Source organism: Nicotiana tabacum, chromosome 18 (genome assembly GCF_000715075.1).
Source record: "Nicotiana tabacum cultivar K326 chromosome 18, ASM71507v2, whole genome shotgun sequence".
Taxonomy (NCBI): domain Eukaryota; kingdom Viridiplantae; phylum Streptophyta; class Magnoliopsida; order Solanales; family Solanaceae; genus Nicotiana; species Nicotiana tabacum.
Window position 1 is genome coordinate 4,931,975 of NC_134097.1, and position 24,021 is coordinate 4,955,995.

The window sequence follows — 24,021 nt, forward strand, 5'->3', positions numbered from 1 at the left end:
TGGGGTGAAACTATATTATCTGCTTGTCACTTGCAAAATAGAATACCACATAGAAGAACTGACAAAACTCCTTATGAATTGTGGAGGGGTTATAAACCTAACTTGAAATATTTAAAAGTGTGGGGGTGCCTTGCTAAAGTTCTTTTACCTGAACCTAAAAAGAGAAAAATAAGTTCCAAAACTGCTGATTGCATGCTTATTGGATATGCTGAACATAGTGTTGCATATAGATTTCTTGTTTTAAAAAGTGATGTGCTTGATTGTAATACTATAATTGAGACAAAGAATGTTGAGTTTTTTGAATATATTTATCCATTGTTTGATAAAATTTCTCATACACCTATTGAAACAAATAATGAAATTACCTCTAATGAGGAACTGAGAAGGAGCAAAAGGCCTAGGAAAGAATATTTTTCTTATGGAAATGATTTTCAAACTTTTCTTGTCGATAATGAACCATCAAATTATTTTGAAGCTATATCTTCTTCAGATGCTAAATATTGGAAAGAGGCAATAAAAGTTGAAATCGATTCTATTTTAAAAAATAACACATGGATTTTAACTGATTTACCTCCTAGTGCAAAGCCTATTGGTTGTAAATGAATTTTCAAAAAGAAATTTAAGCCTGATGGATCTTTAGATAAATATAAAACTTGGTTAATAGCAAAAGAATTTTCTCAAAAATAAAATATAGATTATTTTGATACATTTGCACTAGTTATCCACCAAATGGATGTCAAAACTGCTTTTCTAAATGGTGATTTAGAAGAAGAAATTTATATGGTTCAACCTGAAGGTTGTGTCTTTCCTGGACAAAAAAATAAAGTTTGTAAATTAATTAAATCTCTTTATAGACTTAAACAAGCTCCTAAGCAGTGGTATGAGAAATTTGAACAAGTCTTACTGAGAGACTATTTTTCATCAGTTGAGGTGGATAAATGTGTTTATACTAAAGTGGTAAACAATGATTATGTGATAATATGTCTATATGTTGATGACATGCTTATATTTGGTACAAGTTTAAATATTGTGCAAAGTACTAAATTATTTTTGTCTGCTAATTTTGATATAAAAGATTTGGGTGAAATAAATATAATATTGGGAGTTAAAGTTATAAGGAGTGAAGATGGAATAATGTTGTCACAAGAACATTATTTTGAGAGACTTCTTAAGAAGTTTGAATATTTTAATATCACATCTGTGAGCACTCCTTTTGATGCTAACTCTCAGTTGAAAAAGAATAATGGTGACCCAGTTACTCAGTTTAAATATGCGCAGATTATTGGGAGTCTGATGCATTTAATGAATTTTACAAGGCTTGATATAGCCTCTACCCCAATAGAGATCATTGGTCTGCATTAGATAGACTAATGAAATATTTGAGAGGAACCATGAATTATGGTATCCTATATAGTGAATTTTCTTCTACCTTAGAAGGGTACAGTGATGCAAACTGGATCTTTAATTCAGATGAGACAAAATTCACTAGTGGTTATGTATTCACCTTTGGTGGTTGTCACGACCCCAAATTCCCTCCGAAGGATGTCGTGATGGCACCTAGTCTCTAAAGACTAGGTAAGCCTATCAATGCAGAATAATAATAAATATCTGAAATAAATAAACTACAATTCAAACAATTTTAACTCCCAAAACCCGGTAGAAATAAGTCACAAGCTTCTAAGAATTTATTCTCAATGTCTCTATATGTCAAGGTCTAAATAAAATATAAGGAAGCAACATAAAATGATAGAAGAGGACTCCGGAATCTGCGGACGCTGGCAGATATACCTCGAATTCTCCGTGCGCAAGTAACTCACTGACGTATAGGCTGGTAAAATGTACCTGGATCTGCACAAAAAGATGTGCAGAAGCGTAGTATGAGTACACCACAGCGGTACCCAGTAAGTGCCAAGCCTAACCTCGGTAGAGTAGTGACGAGGTCAGGTGAGGCCCTACTGAAATATAATAATGGCATGGTAAAATGTTTATCAATGTAGTAAAATAAAATGACATTGAAAATGAATCAAATAGTATGTCACATCTAATGACATCAAATAATTACAAATAATATCTCGTGGAATCAAAACAGAATTTCCTTCAACTTTATAAAAATCACAACAATTAATCGAAAGCAACTATGGGCATAAATCAATATCAACAAGGGCACTCCCGAGGTACCGCCTCGTAGTCCCAAATCATAAATAAATTCACAATATCTCATTTTCTTATATCACTGCAGGAGCCTTCACAATTTATTTAAAGAAAATATTTTTTCCGAAATAGCATCCCGCGTTTTAGCCACCCTTATCACACCGCATAACTTCTAGTAGTCACCCCTACTAGCTACGCATATCAAGCCATCGTTATCTCACCGCATGCATTTCAACACCCAGACCTTATACCACCACATGCGTATCAATATCACAATATATCACAATTTGCACCTCAAGTGCTCAAATAATTTAACTTGCCAAAATAATTCAACAACAATATTTTTCCACAATAAAGAGCTCACGGCTCATGCCGAAATAAATCATGAATAATAGTTTTCCACAATAAAGAGCTCACAGCTCATGTCAAAATAATTCAACAATAATATTTTTCCATAATAAAGAGCTCACGGCTCATGCCAAAATAAATCATCAATAATAGTTTTCCACAATAAAGAGCTCACGGCTCATGTCAAAATAATTCATCAATAATATTTTTCCATAATAAAGAGCTCACGGCTCATGTCAAAATAATTCAACAATAATATTTTTCCATAATAAAGAGCTCACGGCTCCCTCACAATGAGTATAAAAATATTCAGGAGTAAATAATTTAGGAAAATAATATTTCAAAATCTTTACTACGTTGCTTCAATATCAAGTTTAAAAATGTCAATTACTTCATATTAATAATATTTAATTTAAAAAAAATCAACCTTCAAATAATGCACAGAATAAAAGAAACCAAGTTTCAACTAAACAGGTAAAATAATTAGTAAGAAAAGATCAAACAAATTTGAAGTATATATCTCAGATCAATGATGAAGAATATAACAAGATAAAATAATTTAATAAATGCGCAACAGTGATCTACACAATTTAAAAATATAATCTTTCACAATCTAGTCCGTGTACACACTCGTCACCTTGTGCACACGATTTTCAACACATTTCAATAATCACATCAATACCAATCCTAGGGGAATTTTCCCCCACACAAGGTTAGACAAGTCACTTACCTCGACTTGCTCCAATTTAACCAAGTATTATATTTTTTCCTCGATTTTCCGACTCCGATCGACTCGTATCTAGTCATAATTAATTCGATACAGTCAACAAAAATTATAGTAATCAATTTCATAAGAAAATATTATATTTTCATTAAAATCCGAAATTAGCTCAAAATTTGCCCGTGGGGCCCACATCTCGGAATTCGGTGAAACTTATAAAATCCGACAACCCATTCAATTACGAGTCCACCCATATCAATTTTACCAAAATCCGATAATAACTCGACCTCCAAATCTTAAATTTTCGTTTTTAGAAGATTTTGCAAAAATCTTGATTTTTCTTCCATAAATTCACGGATTCATGATGTAAATGAGTATGGAATCATGAAATATAATCAATATAGGATAAAGAACACTTACCCCAATGTTTTCCCGTGAAAATCGCCCAAAAATCGCTCAAGAACCGTGCTCCAAAAATCCAAAACGAAATGAATGAAATGAGCATTTTTGGTCCTTAAGTTTCTGCCAATCCGTCACTAAAAGTCCATTTTTCGTCACTAAAAGTCTACCAGAAACAGCTCTACCAGTCTTACTTCAATTGATCATAACTTTATGTACAAATATCCAAATGATAAATGGTTTAACTTTCTGGCAACTAGAATCCACCGACTACAACTTTCATGTTTTGCAATTATTCTGATTCCTTATGCATTGCGAGATATAAGCTCCCAAAATCGGCTGCATGCATCAGAATTTCTGGCGAAATTTCTGGCGAAACTGTTCTATCAGCCTACATTCAATCCGTCATAACTTTCTGTACAAATGTCCAAATAATACATAGTTTAACTTTCTGGAACCGATATTCATACGACTACAACTTTGATGTTTTGCACATTTTCTGATTCCTTATGAATTGCGAGATATAAGCTTCCAAATTTGGCTCCACGCACGGAATTTCTGCAACAGAAATTTCCAGCACTCTTTGTCCGAAATCCATTCTGTTTACCTTCCGAAATCCACCCGAGACCTTCGAGACCTTAACTAATTATTCCAACATGTCCCAAAATACCATACGAACTTAGTCGAGCCTTCAAACTACATCAAACAACATCAAAACGATGAATCGCACCTCAAATCAAAATTAATGAACTTTGAACTTTTAAATTCTATATCTTGTGTCGAAATACATCAAATCAATTCGGAATGACTTCAAATTTTACACACAAGTCATAAATGACATAACTGAGTTATAAAAAGTTTCAGAATCGGATTTCGACCCCGATATCAAAAAGTCAACCCCTCGGTCAAACTTCCCAAAAATTCAACTTTCGGTATTTCAAGCCTAATTCTACTACGCACTTCCAAATAAAATTTCGATCTCGCTCCTAAGTCCAAAATCACCATACGGAGCTGTTGGAATCATCAAAATTCTATTCCGGGATCGTTTGCACATAATTTGACATCCGATCACTATTTAAACTTAAACTTTTAATTTTTTATCAAAATTTCATATCTTGGGCTAGGGACCTCGGAATTTGATTTCGGGAATACGCCTAAGTCCCAAATCATGATACAGACCTACCAAAATTGTCAAAACACTGATCCGGGTCTGTTTGCTAAAAATGTTGACCAAAGTCAACTCAGTTGAGTTTTAAAGCTCTAATTCACATTTTAATTCATTTTTCACCTGAAAACTTTCCGAAAATTTTTTACGGACTGCACACTCAAGTCGAGTAATGGTAAATAGTGCTTAGATCACATAATTAATCATTAAATTTAAAGATGACATTTTGGGTCATCACATTCTCCACCTCTAAAACAAACGTTCGTCCTCGAACGGAGTTAGAAAAAGTACCTAAGCTGGTGAATAAGTGTGGATAACATATGCGCATATCATGCTCGGTCTCCCAAGTCGCCTCCTCGACCGGATGACCCCTCCACTGAACCTTCCCGGAAGCAATGTTCTTTGACCTCAGCTTTCGAACATGCCTATCCAAAATAGCCATTGGTTCCTCAACATAAGATAGATTCTTGTCCAACTGAACCGAACTGAAGTCTAGCACATGAGACGGATCCCCGTGATATTTTTGAAGCATAGAAACATGGAATACCGGATGACCGGTAAAGAGACTAGGTGGTAGTGTAAGTTTGTAAGCCACCTCTCCAACTCTCTCAAGAATCTCAAAAGGCCCAATATACCTAGGGCTCAAATTGTCCTTCTTCCCGAACCTTATCACACCCTTCATAGATGAAACCCGGAGCAATACCCGCTCACCAACCATGAATGCAACATCATGAACCTTCCGATTCGCATAACTTTTCTGTCTAGATTGGGCTGTACGAAGTCAATCCTGAATCAACTTAACCTTTTCCAAGGCATCCTGAACCAAGTCTGTACCCAAAAGTCTAGCCTCGCATGGTTCGAACCAACCCACTGGAGACCGGCATCGCCTACCATACAAGGCTTCATACGGAGCCATCTGGATGCTTGACTGGTAACTGTTGTTGTAAGCAAACTCCGTAAGTGGTAAGAACTGATCCCAAGCACCCCCAAAATCTATCACATACGCACGAAGCATATCCTCCAGTATCTGAATAGTGCGTTCGGACTGCCCGTCCATCTGAGGGTGAAATGCTGTACTCAACTCTACCCGGGTACCCAACTCACGCTGTACTGCCCTCCAAAACCGTGTACCCCGGTCAGAGATGATAGATACTGGTACACGTGAAGTCTGATAATCTCGCGAATATATACCTGAGCCAGCTGCTCTGAAGAGTAAGTAGTAATCACAGGAATGAAATGAGCTGATTTGGTTAGCCTATCCACAATCACCCAAACTGCGTCCAACTTCCGCTGAGTCCGTGGGAGCCCAACAACGAAATCCATAGTGATCCTCTCCCATTTCCATTCTGGAATCACTAACTTCTGAAGTAATCCACTAGGTCGTTGATGCTCATATCTCACTTGTTGACAATTTAGACACCGAGCTACATACTCCACTATGTCTTTCTTCATCTTCCTCCACCAATAATATTGCCTCAAGTCCTGCTACATCTTCGTAGCACCCGGATGTATGGAGTACCGCGAATTATCAGCCTCTTGGAGAATCAATTCACGAAAACCATCTACATTAGGCTCACATAGCCTACCTTGCATCCGTAATACATCTTCATCTCCAATAGTGACTTCCTTGGTATCGCCGTGCTGAACTGTGTCCTTAAGGACAAGCAGATGAGGGTCATCATACTGACGTTCCCTGATACGATCATAAAGTGAAGACTGGAAAACCACGCAAGCCAAAATCCGACTCGGCTCGAAAACATCCAATCTAACAAACTGGTTGGCCAAGGCCTGAACATCCATGGCTAAAGGCCTCTCTGCTACCGGTAAATATGTTAAGCTACCCAAACTCTCCGCCTTACGACTCAAGGCATCGGCCACCATATTGGCCTTCCCCGGATGATAGAGAATGGTGATATCATAATCCTTAAACAACTCTAACCATCTCCGCTGCCGCAAATTAAGATCCTTCTGTTTAAACAGATGCTGTAGACTCCGGTGATCAGTGTAGATTTCACAATTGACACCGTACAAATAATGCCGCCAAAATTTTAAGGCATGAACAATAGCTGCTAACTCCAGGTCATGTACAGGATAATTCTTTTCATGCACCTTTAACTGTCTGGACGTGTAAGCAATCACCCTACCGTCTCGCATCAACACTGTGCCGAGACCAATACGTGATGCGTCACAATACACAGTATAAGATCCTGTACCTATAGGTAATACCAATACTGGGGCTGTAGTCAAAGCTGTCTTGAGCTTTTGGAAGCTTTCCTCACATTCCTCGGTCCATCTGAATGGAGCACCCTTCTGGGTCAATCTGGTCTTAATAGTTGTTCATAATCAATTACCGAATCATCAATTAACTTCATGTTAACGAAAATCTCATTTCAAACTTTCATAATACTGATAACGAGACACGAGACATGAAGACCTCAAACTTATTTACCCAAATTAACGAGTCACATTTAACGCCACCTAGGCGGGCACCTACCTCGTAGGTTAAAAATTAATAATTACCACATGAATTTGACAACTATGCACAGAGAATTTCATATAAGAATTTTCAAATAAGCCTAACAGGCATGACTCCCTATTAGTACTATAGTACAAATTTAATTTCACAAGGGAGAACTTAAACACAAGAATTTTCCTCACAAGGATCTCGTCCTTTTATAACTTCCACCACAGCTCGTAGCCCGGTTTAAACATATCAATTTATATAAAAATATGAGGATCTCGTCCTCAGTTCTGAATCACAAGTAATATGCACATCGTGCCAATTGCAAATTTCTATTTTCTCCTTTTAAATAATTTCGGTTACACCAAATCACAACACATAATGAACCCCACACCGGTAGGGCATATAATTCATAATTTGTAATTAATTATTCGGAATTTACATCAAAATTTACCGAAATAAGTAACAAAAAGCCACATTTAGCCTCGCAGCTCTTATTAGTGACCAACACGAAATGATAGGCGTAGTTATCTCCATAAAATCTCCCAACAGGGGTAAACACATAAGTAAATTATAGAATTATGAAGCTCACTCATAATTGGAGCACAATAGGAAGACTCATTTCGATATTGAGAACCGAATCAACTTAAGGAAATTATTCCTTTATATTAAATCGAGGTCGTACCTGTAACGACACCATCTGATGTAGCAACATCCGCCATACCATAAAATAAATATATCAACGGCTGGGTCTCCACCTCTAGGACGCCTTTTACCCGTATGTCCTCCACCTTTAACTGGTCGTGTGGGTGGTGTAGTAACTGCAATAGGGCACGTAGCCTGAGTGCTTTGATGAAATATGCCTCTCCCAAGTTTGAAATAATTTTCTCATGATGTGCCTAGTATCACCATATTCATAACAACCCTTTTGCGGGTTAGGCTGCTCATATTGAGTCTGTGCAGATAACTGGAATAACCATTGTAGGAACTCATGTCGGTGGTGCATTAAAAGAATTTACTGGAGTACCCCGAGTAATCCGATGTGCGGAATGGGCTGGCCGACTGCCCGAGCCCCTGCCATAATGATTTATACTTGCAGAGTAGAATCCACTGAATCCCCCAGAACCTCGAGACGTCTTGGTCTCCTTAGTTTCCTTTTTCCTTACCCCGAACACGTTCTAATATTTTGGCAATTTGTACAACTAGCATAAATGAAGTATCAGCTTATAGCTCCCGAGTCGTACAAAATTTTACGATTATAATTAAGTCCTTTAATGAGTCTGTGGACTCGCCCTCTGGCTGTAGGAAGCAAAGTAGGAGTATGACGGGCTAACTTATTAAACTTGATGGCATATTCTAAAATCGTCAATGGTGACATGACGCAACGTTCAAACCCTATGCACCACGCATTACGGAGAGTCCGGGAAACAAACTCTTTCAAAAGCATTTCTGAGAACTAAGCCAAGTGGGCGGTGTTGCATTGGCTGGCCTGCCCTCTTCATAGGCTTACCACGAACACCGGTGGTGAATTATCTCTCCCAAGGCAAATTTCTTCTTTTGTTATGCTGACTTAACATTGTTGAGCTGACCCATTTCTTAACATACTCTTCGACTCTTCTTTGGGGTAACCCTTACCCTTATTTATACACAATGATCACAAAAGTAGAGCTCCATACAGACAAATCTTGGCACGAACCACATAGTCCATAATCTCGTCAACAACTATACTTACTCCGAAGCACTCCAAAATTCGCAACAATGACGTCCACGCTGAGTAGACCTTCTACAAATTTAGAGTTGTTTCTATAACTCATTTGCTATTGAAGTATAGGATTATTAAGGAGGCGGACATACCGCAAGTCCCAACCTTATCCTCTACGAAATCTCAGGTCTTAAACATGTGTAAATTTTAGGGAACCTTTCAGTACCACATATATATATTTCAGGCCAAAACTGATATAATACATGACCCCGCAATCCACCCATTGGTAGTGGACCCCCCCCCACTCGGCATGAAGTCATAGATCACAACGTCCAATGATCCTCAATAATAACCTTCACAGCTTGTATAAATCAACCAGACGCCAACGTCCGTTGCACCCCCACATAATTCACTAGGTGATCTCTCAATACGTCCGCATCTTCAGTCGGAACCACACGTTGAGGCAATGTTTGAGAATCTCTGGCTCCCTCATAGTCCATATACGACATTACAACCGTCGACGCACAACTGATACCGAGTGCGCAATGTTATACACGAGGGGATACAAAGGAATATAAGATATATGTTTCAAGCTAAATCAATGCCGCACGATAAGGAGTCAAAGAAGTGAATATTTCCTAACAGTTCCATAGCCTCTCGAAGATAAGTACAGACGTCTCCGTACCGATCCGCAAGACTCTACTAAACCTGCTTGTGACTCATAACACCTATGAACCTAGTGCTTTGATACCAACTTGTCACGTCCCCAAATTTCCTCCGTAGGATGTCGTGATGGCACCTAGTCTCTAAGACTAGGTAAGCCTATCAATGCGGAATAATAATAAATATATGAAATAAATAAACTACAATTCAAACAATTTCAACTCCCAAAACCCGGTAAAAATAAGTCACAAGCTTCTAATAATTTATTATCAATGTCTCTATATGTCAAGGTCTAAAAAAAATATAAGAAAGCAACATAAAATGATAGAAGGGGACTCCGGAGTCTGCGGACGCTGGCAGATATACCTCGAAGTCTCCGTGCGCAAGTAACTCACTGACGTCTAGGCTGGTAAAATATACCTGGATCTACACAAAAAGATGTACAGAAGCGTAGTATGAGTATACCACAGCGGTACCCAGTAAGTGCCAAGCCTAACCTCGGTAGAGTAGTTACGAGGTCAGGTGAGGCCCTACTGAAATATAATAATGGCATGGTAAAATGTTTATCAATGTAGTAAAATAAAATAACATTGAAAATGAATCAAATAGTATATCACATCTAATGACATCAAATAATTACAAATAATATCTCGTGGAATCAAAACAGAATTTCCTTCAACTTTAGGAAAATCACAACAATTAATCGAAAGCAACTATGGCCATAAATCAATATCAACAAGGGCACTCCCGAGGTACCGTCTCGTAGTCCCAAATCATAAATAAATTCACAATATCTCATTTCCTTATATCACCGCGGGAGCCTTCACAATTTATTTAAAGAAAATATTTTTTTCGAAATAGCATCCCGCGTTTTAGCCACCCTTATCACACCGCATGACTTCTAGTAGTCACCCCTACTAGCCACGCGTATCAAGCCACCCTTATCTCACCGCATGCGTTTCAACACCCAGACCTTATACCACCGCATGCGTATCAATATCACAATATATCACAATTTGCACCTCAAGTGCTCAAATAATTTAACTTGCCAAAATAATTCAACAACAATATTTTTTCACAATAAAGAGCTCACGGCTCATGCCAAAATAAATCATCAATAATAGTTTTCCACAATAAAGAGCTCACAGCTCATGTCAAAATAATTCATCAACAATATTTTTCCACAATAAAGAGCTCACGGCTCATGCCAAAATAAATCATCAATAATAGTTTTCCACAATAAAGAGCTCACGGCTCATGTCAAAATAATTCATCAATAATATTTTTCCATAATAAAGAGCTCACGGCTCATGTCAAAATAATTCAACAATAATAGTTTTCCACAATAAAGAGCTCACGGCTCCCTCACAATGAGTATAAAAATATTCAGGAGTAAATAATTTAGGAAAATAATATTTCAAAATCTTTACTACGTTGCTTCAATATCAAGTTTAAAAATGTCAAATACTTCATATTAATAATATTTAATTTTAAAAAAATCAACCTTCAAATAATGCACAGAATAAAAGAAACCAAGTTTCAACTAAACAGGTAAAACAATTAGTAAGAAAAGATCAAACAAATTTGAAGTATATATCTCAGATCAATGATGAAGAATATAACAAGATAAAATAATTTAATAAATGCGCAACAGTGATCTACACAATTTAAAAATATAATCTTTCACAATCTAGTCCGTGTACACACTCGTCACCTTGTGCACACGATTTTCAACACATTTCAATAATCACATCAATACCAATCCTAGGGGAATTTTCCCCCACACAAGGTTAGACAAGTCACTTACCTCGACTTGCTCCAATTTAACCAAGTATTATATTTTTTCCTCGATTTTCCGACTCCGATCGACTCGTATCTAGTCATAATTAATTCGATACAGTCAACAAAAATTATAGTAATCAATTTCATAAGAAAATATTATATTTTCATTAAAATCCGAAATTAGCTCAAAATTTGCCCGTGGGGCCCACATCTCGGAATCCGGCGAAACTTATAAAATCCGATAACCCATTCAATTACGAGTCCACCCATACCAATTTTACCAAAATCCGACAATAACTCGACCTCCAAATCTTAAATTTTTATTTTTAGAATATTTTGCAAAAATCTTGATTTTTCTTCCATAAATTCACGGATTCATGATGTAAATGAGTATGGAATCATGAAATATAATCAATATAGGATAAGGAACACTTACCCCAATGTTTTCCCGTGAAAATCGCCCAAAAATCGCCCAAGAACCGTGCTACAAAAATCCAAAACGAAATGAATGAAATGAGCATTTTTGGTCCTTAAGTTTCTGCCAATCCGTCACTAAAAGTCCATTTTTCGTCACTAAAAGTCTACCAGAAACAGCTCTACCAGTCTTACTTCAATTGATCATAACTTTATGTACAAATGTCCAAATGATAAATGGTTTAACTTTCTGGCAACTAGAATCCACCGACTACAACTTTCGTGTTTTGCAATTATTCTGATTCCTTATGCATTGCGAGATATAAGCTCCCAAAGTCAGCTGCATGCATCAGAATTTCTGGTGAAATTTCTGGCGAAACTGCTCTACCAGCCTACATTCAATCCATCATAACTTTCTGTACAAATGTCCAAATAATGCATAGTTTAACTTTCTGGAACCGATATTCATACGACTACAACTTAGATGTTTTGCACATTTTCTGATTCCTTATGAATTGCGAGATATAAGCTTCCAAATTTGGCTCCACGCACGGAATTTCTGCAACAGAAATTTCCAGCACTCTTTGTCCGAAATCCATTCTGTTTACCTTCCGAAATCCACCCGAGACCCTCGAGACCTTAACTAATTATTCCAACATGTCCCAAAATACCATACGAACTTAGTCGAGCCTTCAAACTACATCAAACAACATCAAAACGATGAATCGCACCTCAAATCAAAATCAATGAATTTTGAACTTTTAAATTCTATATCTTGTGTCGAAACACATCAAATCAATTCGGAATGACTTCAAATTTTGCACACAAGTCATAAATGACATAATTGAGTTATGAAAATTTTCAGAATCGGATTTTGACCCCGATATCAAAAAGTCAACCCCTCGGTCAAACTTCCCAAAAATTCAACTTTCGGCATTTCAAGCCTAATTCTACTACGGACTTCCAAATAAAATTTCGATCACGATCCTAAGTCCAAAATTACCATACGGAGCTGTTGGAAGCATCAAAATTCTATTCCGAAATCGTTTGCACATAATTTGACATCCGATCACTATTTAAACTTAAACTTTTAATTTTTTATCAAAATTCCATATTTCGGGCTAGGGACCTCGGAATTTGATTTCGGGCATATGCCTAAGTTAATTTGGTCGAATCTCTGACTAAACCAGTTGGAAGAAAATTAATTTTTCAAACCTCAAAAGAGATGGGGTTAAGGCCGACATGTTGTCAATAAAGATGGTAACCCAACCTATGTGATTGGAGATCCCATGAAGTAGGTTCATATGGGTAATAACAAGTCGATATTGGTACCGATGCACTAAAAGAGAGTGCTTGACTGCTACTAATTGAGAGGCTGAGTTATAACTCTTAATGAAATTCATAGTCCTTATGGATGGTGTATTTAAAAGCAGTATACACTTGATGAATTTATTTATATGAGAGTGGAGTGGGCCGCTCCTATGAGATTTTGGCCTAGTCTCTAGAACTCTCATGAATAACCAGGCACGCGCATGGCCTATTGGGCGCAAAACCATGTTGAACATCAAAATTATCGGGGGTCGAAATGTGATTGATAAAATCTCCAACTTACAATAAGAATTATTGGTTCATAGAAATATTATATTTCACCGGTAATTCTGTGAGTTAAATTTTTATTGATCTAAGTTTGGTTCATAGTGCAGAAGACACCAAACCTATTACATTTGGACCTTACAAATCCAGCAAAGTCTTATTATTCTATCTTTTTTATTTTGAAAATATGTGGGAATTGTGGTAGTATTTTCAAAATAAATGAGTCGAGTGTTAATATGCATGTTAAAGAGTCTTTACATATGCCAATATTTTAAAGTCTCTTGTTGACAAGTGTCTTAAACAAAATCATATGGCAGCTCTTCTAGAAGATATGAGAAATATGACAAACTGCTTTTGAAAAGTGGCAATGCACTTTGCCACGTTCTTTTCCCACAGCATGTTAAATCCATGCACATGTGTCTATATATTATTTTATATAGAGAAGAGCGCAGAAGCAGCTCTCCGTCTACACTACATCCCTGCTTGCCAATGGAGGGCAATTCTGACATTTCATGTGTAATTATGCTTTAATTCTGTGGTGCTAAATTGCTTTGTATATTGTACATTTCCTTATCTGGACAAAATAACCATAAGTCTACTTTTCTAGCTGACAGATTTGCAGCCTTTTAGCTACTCTCTGACTATGTCGACTTCCTTGACATAAGTAACTTTAACAGTATAGTTACTTGTGTATATTACTATTATGAACTGGTCAAAGACATGCGTTGGATGATCTGTTTATATAAATTGTAATTATTATTGGAAAATTATCCGTGAGACGTTTTTTTATTTTTTTCCTGTGTGTAATTAATAATGATGCTTAGGAATAATATACAAGTAGCTAGCTTAAGACACATTACTAGACTTCTGAATATCCAGGAGTTTGCTCTAATTCAAGTTTATTTTTCTTTTTGTTTTTGCAAGATTTGGAAAAAAAAATCAGAATTTGTTTTTCAACCATTGCTCATTAATAACTAGAGAAAAGTTTTTCAGCACTGAGGATTTGACTGGTTAATTTCAGTATACTGTATTTTCAAACATATTTTAAATAATTTTATTTCTAAGATTGTAATTACTGATTAGTAGTACTAGATGTAAATTTATTTTTAGACTCTTTTAAATGCTCCAAGAGTATCAAATGCCTGATACTTTTCGGTGATTTTACATGTACATTTGAGTATGTTTAGGCTACCATAACCATGCGTTGGGGCGGAACTAGAGTTTCCGACGCGAGTTTGGCCGAACCCACTAGTTTTGGTCCAAATTCTATATTTTTCTTTAAAAAGTCATTAAATATATATAAATTATTAATTTAGAACTCAGTAACTCTGAAGAAATAAAATTCCGAAACCATTAATTTTAAATCTTGGTTCCACCTATGATGCGGGTCTACTTAAGCTCTTCCTTGAATGATTACACCAATTATGCAACGTTAAAATCAACTAAATATGAATTAAATCAATAACTAAATTGGTAATTCATTTAAAGCTTAGTATGTTAAACTACTAATTAAACTCATAAAATTATAAGGATTAATAGATTAGAAAAAATTATAGTAGTAATATGTGAACCAAATAAACTCATAAAAATATAAGGATTAATAGGTTAGAAAAAAATATTGTAAAGTTAATTGAGAAACTAATTTAAAGTTGAAAAATTTAAATTTTATAAATTCTATTTATAAATACCTTTAAATCGGATGCCGTGTCACACAAACGAATAACAATTATACTGTCTCACAATGTACTTATCTTATATATATGAATAATTGCAGCTGACAAATCCATTTCCAGACCTAACAATTTCTTATATATAGCTTACCCATTTCTATTTATGTTTTTGAGGAGACTGATTTTTGATTTTTAACTCATTCAACTCATTATTCATTAGAGGAAAATTTAAATTGTTATCAAATCATCTTGTAATACCTTTTACTATGGTTATCTTCGATAATTTCAGTTCTAAAAAGCTCTTAATATAGTGACTGTATCAAATACTATTTGGGTTAGTAAAATACTTGCACAATGTTTTACGAGGTAGTTTGGTAAAGTCAGTTGAAAAAAGATATATGTTTTGTTAGTTTTATCTCTGCAATGATAAACGCTGAATTTCTTACGTATTGCAAGTGTTCCTGCTTGAAAAATGTTAACCGATATTACAAGTGATTCTTGTCTTCATCACAGAGCAATACTTTTTAAACAAGACCTACCATGCTACTCTTTACGCTATCAAACAATATTTATCGAAATAAAAAATGCTCTAATCCAAAGTGTTGGGCCCGGGCGAGCCTGGGCCGGTCCCATCTAGTACCTATAAATAGGTTCTCAATTGGACAAAAAAATCATCATTAGCAAGACAAAAGAAATCCTTCTACTTCTTTCCTTCCAATTTCGGTCTTCATCAGCTTTCTTTTGTTGTTTTTCCTTATCAAAATTTAGTAGTTTTATTTCTTTTGTTCCCTTCTTTTAAATAGCTGGGTTTGTAATATTTAATTTTGCTGATTTCTGTATCCTTTAAATAAATAGAGATGAGCTTATTTAATCCTGGGAAAATATTTTACATTGTTGAAATAGTTTCTTAGGACAGTGCCCATCACGACTCAAGTCAATTCGTATATTTTCGCTCATAAATATTATTACAGTATTATTATCATTATTTTTCGGTGTCAAGCTGAAATATATGCTATCTTGTCAAAGATATGAGTAGTAGCTCACATCTTGGGAGAGTTTCAAAGCAGAAATATTTTTCTGCTCAGATATTGATCTTTTGATGACTGGTTGTCTTCATATGTGATGCTGTATTGGCCTTTTCATCTTCTCAATCATTAGCATAAGTTGTCTCATTAACTCAACTTGTAGCATTGCAAAATATTTTGCCACATATAGTTAATATATGAGCTGGTCTCTAAGGCTTTAATGAGATATCAAAAGAATATAATCACAAAGAGCTCTTAATACCAAGTGCCGTAGCGCCTGGTATTCGAACATTGGCTCGAGATATTTTCTTTACTCCTTCTTACCCTCAAAAGCAGGGACAACATTCTACCTTCTGCTTCGAGCCCGGCCGAGAGTGAGCTTTTCGATAGTCTCTTCCTTCCTAGAAATAGAACTCTAACTATCCCGCCCCTTCTCCTTACTCGAGATAGCTCCGTAAACTAATAACTTAAAATAGACGAGCCCAGAAGATGTACTTTGATGGTGCTGCTCATCAAGATGGAACTGGAGTCCTCTTTCTTACTTCTGAAGGAGAAGTGGTGCCGCACTCCTTCACCTTGTCGAAACATTGTTCCAATAATCTCGCAGAGTACCAAGCCCTCATACTTGACTTAAGATGGCTGTGGATTTGAAAGAGTTGCATATAGTCACGTGAAGCTGGCCTGATATTCTTTCTCACTGGGTTTGTTGGTGTTATAATCAAAAATCGGTTTACTACTTTCACTGCATGATTTACGTCTGTTTAACTTTTTGTTTACTTTACTAAAGTTACCAATCTGGAAAGATTAAGGTAAAATTTGAACTTCTGCCCCTGCAAAGAAACATATTGCTTCTAGCATAAAGCTCAAAGTAGATAAGAAGTGTAGTTAGAAGGGACAAAACTGAGGGACTAAACAAAAGAACAAATGGAAGAATGGGCTCTCTGCAAAGTATCTCTTGAATCAGGAACAAATGAAACTCAGTCTTATTCTGACATTAGGTAAAAGAAGACTTATCAATTTAGGTATTTTATAAGAATTTAAGTTATATACCATGACAGTGTTGGAAAAATCTGTATTATCTGTGTAATTGAACCTATTATAGCAGTGTGATTTCTATTTATAATGATTCAACGCTTATTAAATGAAGTTACCTCTAATCATAATGATAGCAGCTTAAGGCGTTTCTTATCACGAGCATCCTCGCTCCTTGATCGGCGGGGAGGAGCATCTCAAAAGTATGGGACAAAAGATATTGCATTTTGACTTTGTCTTGTGTAAAATTTAATTTTTATTGTCATAACTCATCATTGTGATAAAGTATTTGTCACAGATGAAAACAAATACGAGTTTTTTCTGTAAAACAAATACTACAAATTGCGAATATTTTGTTACGAATCGTACGTAGAAGCTTTGAGGAATATTGTCCCGAATATTTAAAGTTTAATACTCCCTTCGTCTCATATTAACAGTCATAGTTAATAAAAATAGTTGTCTCAAATTATTTGTCATTTTATAAGTTCAAGACAAAATTAATTATTTTTTTTCTTTTTTTACCCTTAGTAATAATTGTTCTTGAAGATGTGGATAACACATAAATAGAATAAATATTCAATGAAGAGAGATTATATCTTAAGACATAAATAAGGGTAGAATAGTCTAATCCCTTTCCTAATTAATATTTCTTAAGGAGTGTGTAAAAGAAAAATACGACACATGAGACTGAGGGAGTAGATGTTAAATAGATAGACATCTGATGGTTCAATTCCATTTCCTAGCAATATGCCTCAATATTGGTTGAATACAGCATTGATTAAACAGACTGTTCCATGAATTATGATTAAAATTTTGAACGTAGCTCTTTCTTTTACTCGATTTAATATTTTGGTATTTTGTTGTCAAAAACTATTGAAAATGTTTTCTCATAGGATAAGTAATCTTCACCATGAGAAGAAAAACAATTTCATTCAAAAAACAATTTCCACTAGTCTCACATTGTAAGCTTCCTTTTGGGTGAGTTAGATTCCACGTTCATTTTCTTTATATGATATTAGTAGAGCATATTCTTAGTTTACCTAATATTACGTTTCAATGCTAAGTTGTTTATGTTTTAAATATTCTACGCTGGACGTGTAAGGGGTTGTTAGAGTATGACAGTTGTTTCCTTGTATAATTTTTGACAATTATCAATCAATGTTAACGTTTGTGGTTAATTTCGATTCAACGTCCATTTTCTTATCATCCACAAGATTTCTATATCTAATTGAACTTGGTAGGTTGAATCTTGACAAAACTAAAATATTCAGTAAAAGCTAAGAAAATGTCTTGACAAACTGAACATTGCAAGACTGTGACAAAGAAACATTGTGGGCTTTAGTTTGGATCTTGTAATCAGAAAATACCAATTTATTTAGCTACCTATTCAGAGGTGCTAAAAGGGTCTTTTAACAAGACAAGACATTCAAAGTTGACAAAAAGCATTTCTATAAGCTATTTTTAGGCCACAAAAAATTGTTAATCAAGTGGCTGACAAGTAGAAACATGAAGAAATAGAGAGATTAGAAAAAGGAAGGGAATTAGATCCAAAGATAGGTCAGTGTTATATGATTTTGATGGGAGGCGTGGAAGTCGATGATTAGGGTTGAAGGTTGACAAGTAACCGTATTTTTCTCCTAGGCTTTCCAATAGTACTAGGAATATTTTTGTATTTTCTTATTCATGGTTCTTTATTATTACATGATGTGTCATTCGCGTTCGTTACCATATTACATTGTTGTTACTATTGTTTGTTGCTTGGTTACTTTATTTTCACTATTCTTTGAGACGGGGTATATCGAAAACAACATCTCTATCTTTATAAAATAGGGTAAGGTATGTATACACACTACCGTCTCCAGATCCCACTTATGAGATTACACTGAGTTTGTTGTCGTTGTTAATAGAGATTTCTCTTATTTCTCTTTAATATTTCTCCTTTTGAAGATACCATTAATTCATACTGGCTTAGCCCATTTGAACATCAAATATTTTTTTTAATATTTCAAACACTAAACTTCAATATTTGCAAAGATTGAACTTCGGTATTTGAAATACTTGTGAAATATTGGTCTGAAAAGTTATCTTGGAGCAAAATGGTAAAGTTATCTTCACGTGACCCATAGTTCAAGGTTTCGAGCCATAAAATTAGTCACTAATGCTTACATTAGATTAGACCGTTAGGCTATCTATATCACACCCCATGAGGTACGACACTTCCCTGAATCCTGCGTGAACGCGAGATGTTTCGTGCATCCGCTTGCCTTTTTTTGGTCCGAAGAGTATTTCAAGTAAAATAACGATTTCACTTAAAAAAAATTCTAATTTCACAAATTTTCTTTTAACTGAAATTAATGTCTTAATAATGTTAATGCCTTGAGCCCTTGGAATATACCTAAGTTCAACTGAAAATACTTTCTTTGGAACATCCACAAGAATTCAATAGAAAGGGACAGTTCATTGTTATTATCTTGTGAAAATGACCAGATTTGCCTATTTTCTCAACCTTTTCTTGATAATCAATGAACTCTTAATAACCACACATAAAAAATGAGATGTAGATAGGATAACTTGTGCATTTCTGCCAATTGTCATTTGCTGTGATAAGAAAATGTTGTTCACACAAAACTTTGCCAACTGCTATTCTTCTGCTAATTTTTCTTATCTCTTTCTGAAATATAGAGACAGAAGAAGTAAACATGTAACAATTTCATATGCAAAAAAGAGAGAAATTTCTGAAAATTCAACAGGCCAAGAAAACTCCATTTTCTCTCTAAAAATTCCCAGAAAGTTTCTTGCTCAAGCTGCTGTTGGAGTCTTTGCTCTAGGATTCATTGATGCAGGGTAATTTTTCATAAATTTTTGAACTTTATTTTCATATTTCTTCACATTTATAATACATTTCAAGATGCTACAATAAAGAGAACCTCTTTTTTTTTTTCCTTTTTTATTACTCGTTGTGTCGTTCGCTTCCGTTTTTGTATTGCTTTGTTGCTATAGTTTGTTGCTTCCTTTTCACTATTACTTGAGCCGAGGTTCTATCAAAATAACCTCTCTACCTTCACAAGGTAAGGGTAAGGTCTGCGTACAAATTAGCCTCTCTCAACCCACTTGTGATATTACACTGCATTTATCGTTGTCGTTATTTTTCTCCGTTTTCTTGTCTTCCCTCTAATTTTTATTTAATATTTCAGGTATAGTGGAGATTGGTCAAGAATTGGAGTGATCTCAAAGGAGAGTGAAGAATTGCTAAAAATTGCAGCATATTTTGTAGTACCTTTATGTTTATATTTTATATTTTCTATCTCTAATAAGAAAATTGAGGATTGAAAGCTTTCTATGGTTTTGTCCCTATTTATTACCCCTGTAAATATTTTTTTATTATGTAAGAACATAAAATTGGAATTTCAATTTGTTTAAACAATTATCAAAGCATCTGATGGCCTTTAGGTCTCTTTCCAAAACTACTTTAATTCCAGCACTAAATTATTCTTCAAAGGATTTAGGTATATATATTGATGGTGTAAATAATTTTTTTTATCTACTGTTGCTATTTAACTGGTTAAAAGTTAAAACTTGTTACTACTCTATTATATCAAAATTGCTATTAAGAGTTATGTTATATGTTAAAAAATAAATATTTGTAGGATAGACATGGACATAGTAACCATTATTGCCAGCATATTTTTAAAATTTCTTCTTCACCCACCTTTTTTTTTGTTTTCTTTTTACTGCCCCTTCTCCAATTTTTTCCTATCCCCCAAGACAATTGTTGATCCTTAGAGTAACTTTATCACAAAAATGATGAAAATTAACGTCAATGTGCCTAGTGGCGGAGCCATGATTTTCATTAAGGGGAGTCAAAATATAAAGAAATAAATTTACCAAGAAGTCAAGGAGTGTCATTATATAGTATATATACATATTTAAAAAAACATTATCGAGCTATACATTGTAATTTTCCGGCGAAGGGGTGTCTGTTGACACCCCTTTGATACATGTGGCTCCGCCACTGAATGTGCCTTTGAGCAATCATTGAAAATCGGTTTACAAGCCATATACGTAGAGCCAGAGACGGAGCTAGGGGACGTAGGGGTTCATCCGAATCTCCTTCGTTGAAAGAAAAATAATTGTATATATTACAGTCAATTAAACTATTTCGTCGTATATAAGAGAAAACTACTCCGCTTATATAAATCCTTCTTGAGAAGGTCGTTGAAAGGTGAGTTTGTCAAAACAAGGACAATTTTTTGGAGAGCTTCATTAATAGTAACTGTTTTACAAAATTAAAGAATCTCATACGTACCTGCTTTTTTTCTTTAAGTATTAATTAATGTTATCGGAATATAAAGTTGCATTTGTTAAGAAATATTTTACTTCTAGAGTGAGAGTGTGAGACTTTCCTAGGCACTTTAGAAGGGATTTTTGCACAAAGAGTCGGCCGAATCCACTGTATACTTTTCCTAGCATGTGCATATAAATTATAAACAATTATACATATACTATACATGAATTATATATATATATTATTTATTCGCCAACTATTTTTAGTTTAAAAGTTAGGTGAGCGACTATTTTGATTAATTCTTTTGTGAAAAGGAAGAAATCCTCAAAATTAATATTTTTCCTAAAAAGTGAAACACGTCTTCACCTAAAAGCTACAGTGTTGTTCTTGACATTACGCAGACTAGTCTTAGGGTACGCGTTTTGCGCGTGTACCCTATATTAATAAATATACTGTTTTAAAAAATTACATAAATATTGTTAAATAATATATTAACTTATAAAATAAAAATTAATGAAAAATATATAAGTTCCTGAAAATGACGAATATTAATCTCATTTAACTAGCTCAGTGAAAAAAAGAGTCTTGCTCATAAAAGTTCTCAATTGCGTTATTATAAGTTCTGAGCTCTTCTACAGCAATGTCTTATGAAAATATTTATATTCCTATGATCTAATATGAAAATAAACAAAACAAAACAAAAACTTTTATCAACAATAATTTGTCATATAAAACAAATTTAAAATTTAAATTTCTCTGTTTAGGAATGAAGAGCTTGGCATTACTGATAATGGACAATGTAAATTCTGAAATGACTAATTTTAACTTAATATTCTACAACAACTAACTTAATATAAAATATATCGGGAGTTATCATTTGGAATAAATATAAAATACTAATAATAATAATAATAATAATAATAATAATAATAATAATAATAATAATAATAATAATAATAATAATAATAATAATAATAATAATAATAATAATAATAATAATAATGACAACTCGTTTATTATATAGTTTGTATTCTATAATTTCATCCTTATTGCTTCGAGTTTGAATTTTTACCAGTTTGGCTCTCAATACGTACTATTATTATCAATTTTTCCAAATTTTTTGATTTATTTTACCGCTAATGGTCTTCTTATCAAAACAAATCGTTGTATCCTAAGAGATCTATCAACTTCAAAATAATTTTACTTATATAAAAAATAATTAAATTACATTCTTTTGCTAATTAGTTAATTCTAAAACTTAGTTATTTATTCTCAATATTAAAAAAATAGTTTAATTTTGGTTGATGCAAGTTCGTCACATTTGCTCATCTGTAATTTTAGATACTAAACTGTAATTATAGTTTTATTCAATAAGATTTGTATTATCAATGCGTAAGAATTTGATTTGATTTTCTGTCACGACTCAATTTTTCCTCCTTATTACGTCGTGACGGCACCTAGTCTCTACGACTAGGTAAGCCTAACATTTGCGAAATAATAAAATAAAAATAAAAATATAAATTTAACAACATAACTGGGTACCATGCCGCTTGGCATGTACAATAACCAACTATTTCAAAAATAATACACAGTAATCCCAAAACCCGGAACATCATGAATCACAAACTACAAAAGGAAAATCTAGTGTCTCTATACATTAGAGTCTAGCAAAAGAAAAATACATAATATAATGGACATGCGAAAGAGTAGAAGAGGACTCCGAGGTCTGCGGACGCGGCAGATATACCTTGAAGTCTCCAAAGCTGTCTCGACTCACTAACAGTGCGGCTGATAAGGAACACATAGATCTGCACACGAAAATATGTGCAGAGAGTAGCATGAGTACACCACAATAAGTACCCAGTAAGTGCCAAGCCTAACCTCGGTCGAGTAGTGACGAGGTCAGGTCAAGACCCTACTGGTATATATAATAATAAAGCAAGGCAGGAATGAAATATCGCAGTAAAATAAAGACTGAAATTTAACAAGAAAGAATTCATCGAAGGTAACAGCTCAGTACACATAAATACAACAGGGGATCTCCCGAGATACCGTCTCGTAGTCCCAAACGTAAATGTGTAGGGGGGATCTTCCGGAATATCGTTTCGTAGTCCCAAGATTCCAAGATGTGGACCCCACTGTCAATTTTTCGAGCGGAGTTGGGGATTTTTGGTAAATTGTTAAATTGTAAGTATTAGAGTAAGTTGTGATTCATTTGCACGTTGTTTGAATAGATACGAGTCGTTTGGCTTGAATTGAAAAGATAGGAAGGCGTATGGAGGTTGATACACGCAGACTGGAATTTTCGGAGTATTGTACAACTTGCTCGGTATTGGATTTGGCTTGTTCGAGATAAGTAACTCTTCTAATCTTGGAGCTGAGGGTATAAACCCTGAATTATATATGTTATGTATTTGGTATTGAGGTGACGCACATGTTAGGTGACGAGCGTATGGGCGTGCACCGTGTGAACTGTGATTTCATTATTCCTGTGGTACTGTGTAGTTACCTGAACTTATTTGAAATCATGAAAATCTCTACGTAGTAGAGCTATTGAGCTGAGAATCATGTTGAAATCATGTTGAGGCTATATCTCATTATTATTGAAAC

At 34.7% G+C, this 24,021-nt stretch overlaps 1 long non-coding RNA gene across 1 annotated transcript; it reads left to right on the plus strand.

Moving 5' to 3' along the window:
* Positions 1-19,719: 19,719 nt before the first annotated feature.
* Positions 19,720-20,590, plus strand: LOC107792822 (uncharacterized). The gene is made up of 2 exons (XR_012701833.1): positions 19,720-19,970; positions 20,321-20,590. It is a non-coding gene; the product is annotated as an uncharacterized LOC107792822 (long non-coding RNA).
* The last annotated feature ends 3,431 nt before the right edge of the window (positions 20,591-24,021 follow it).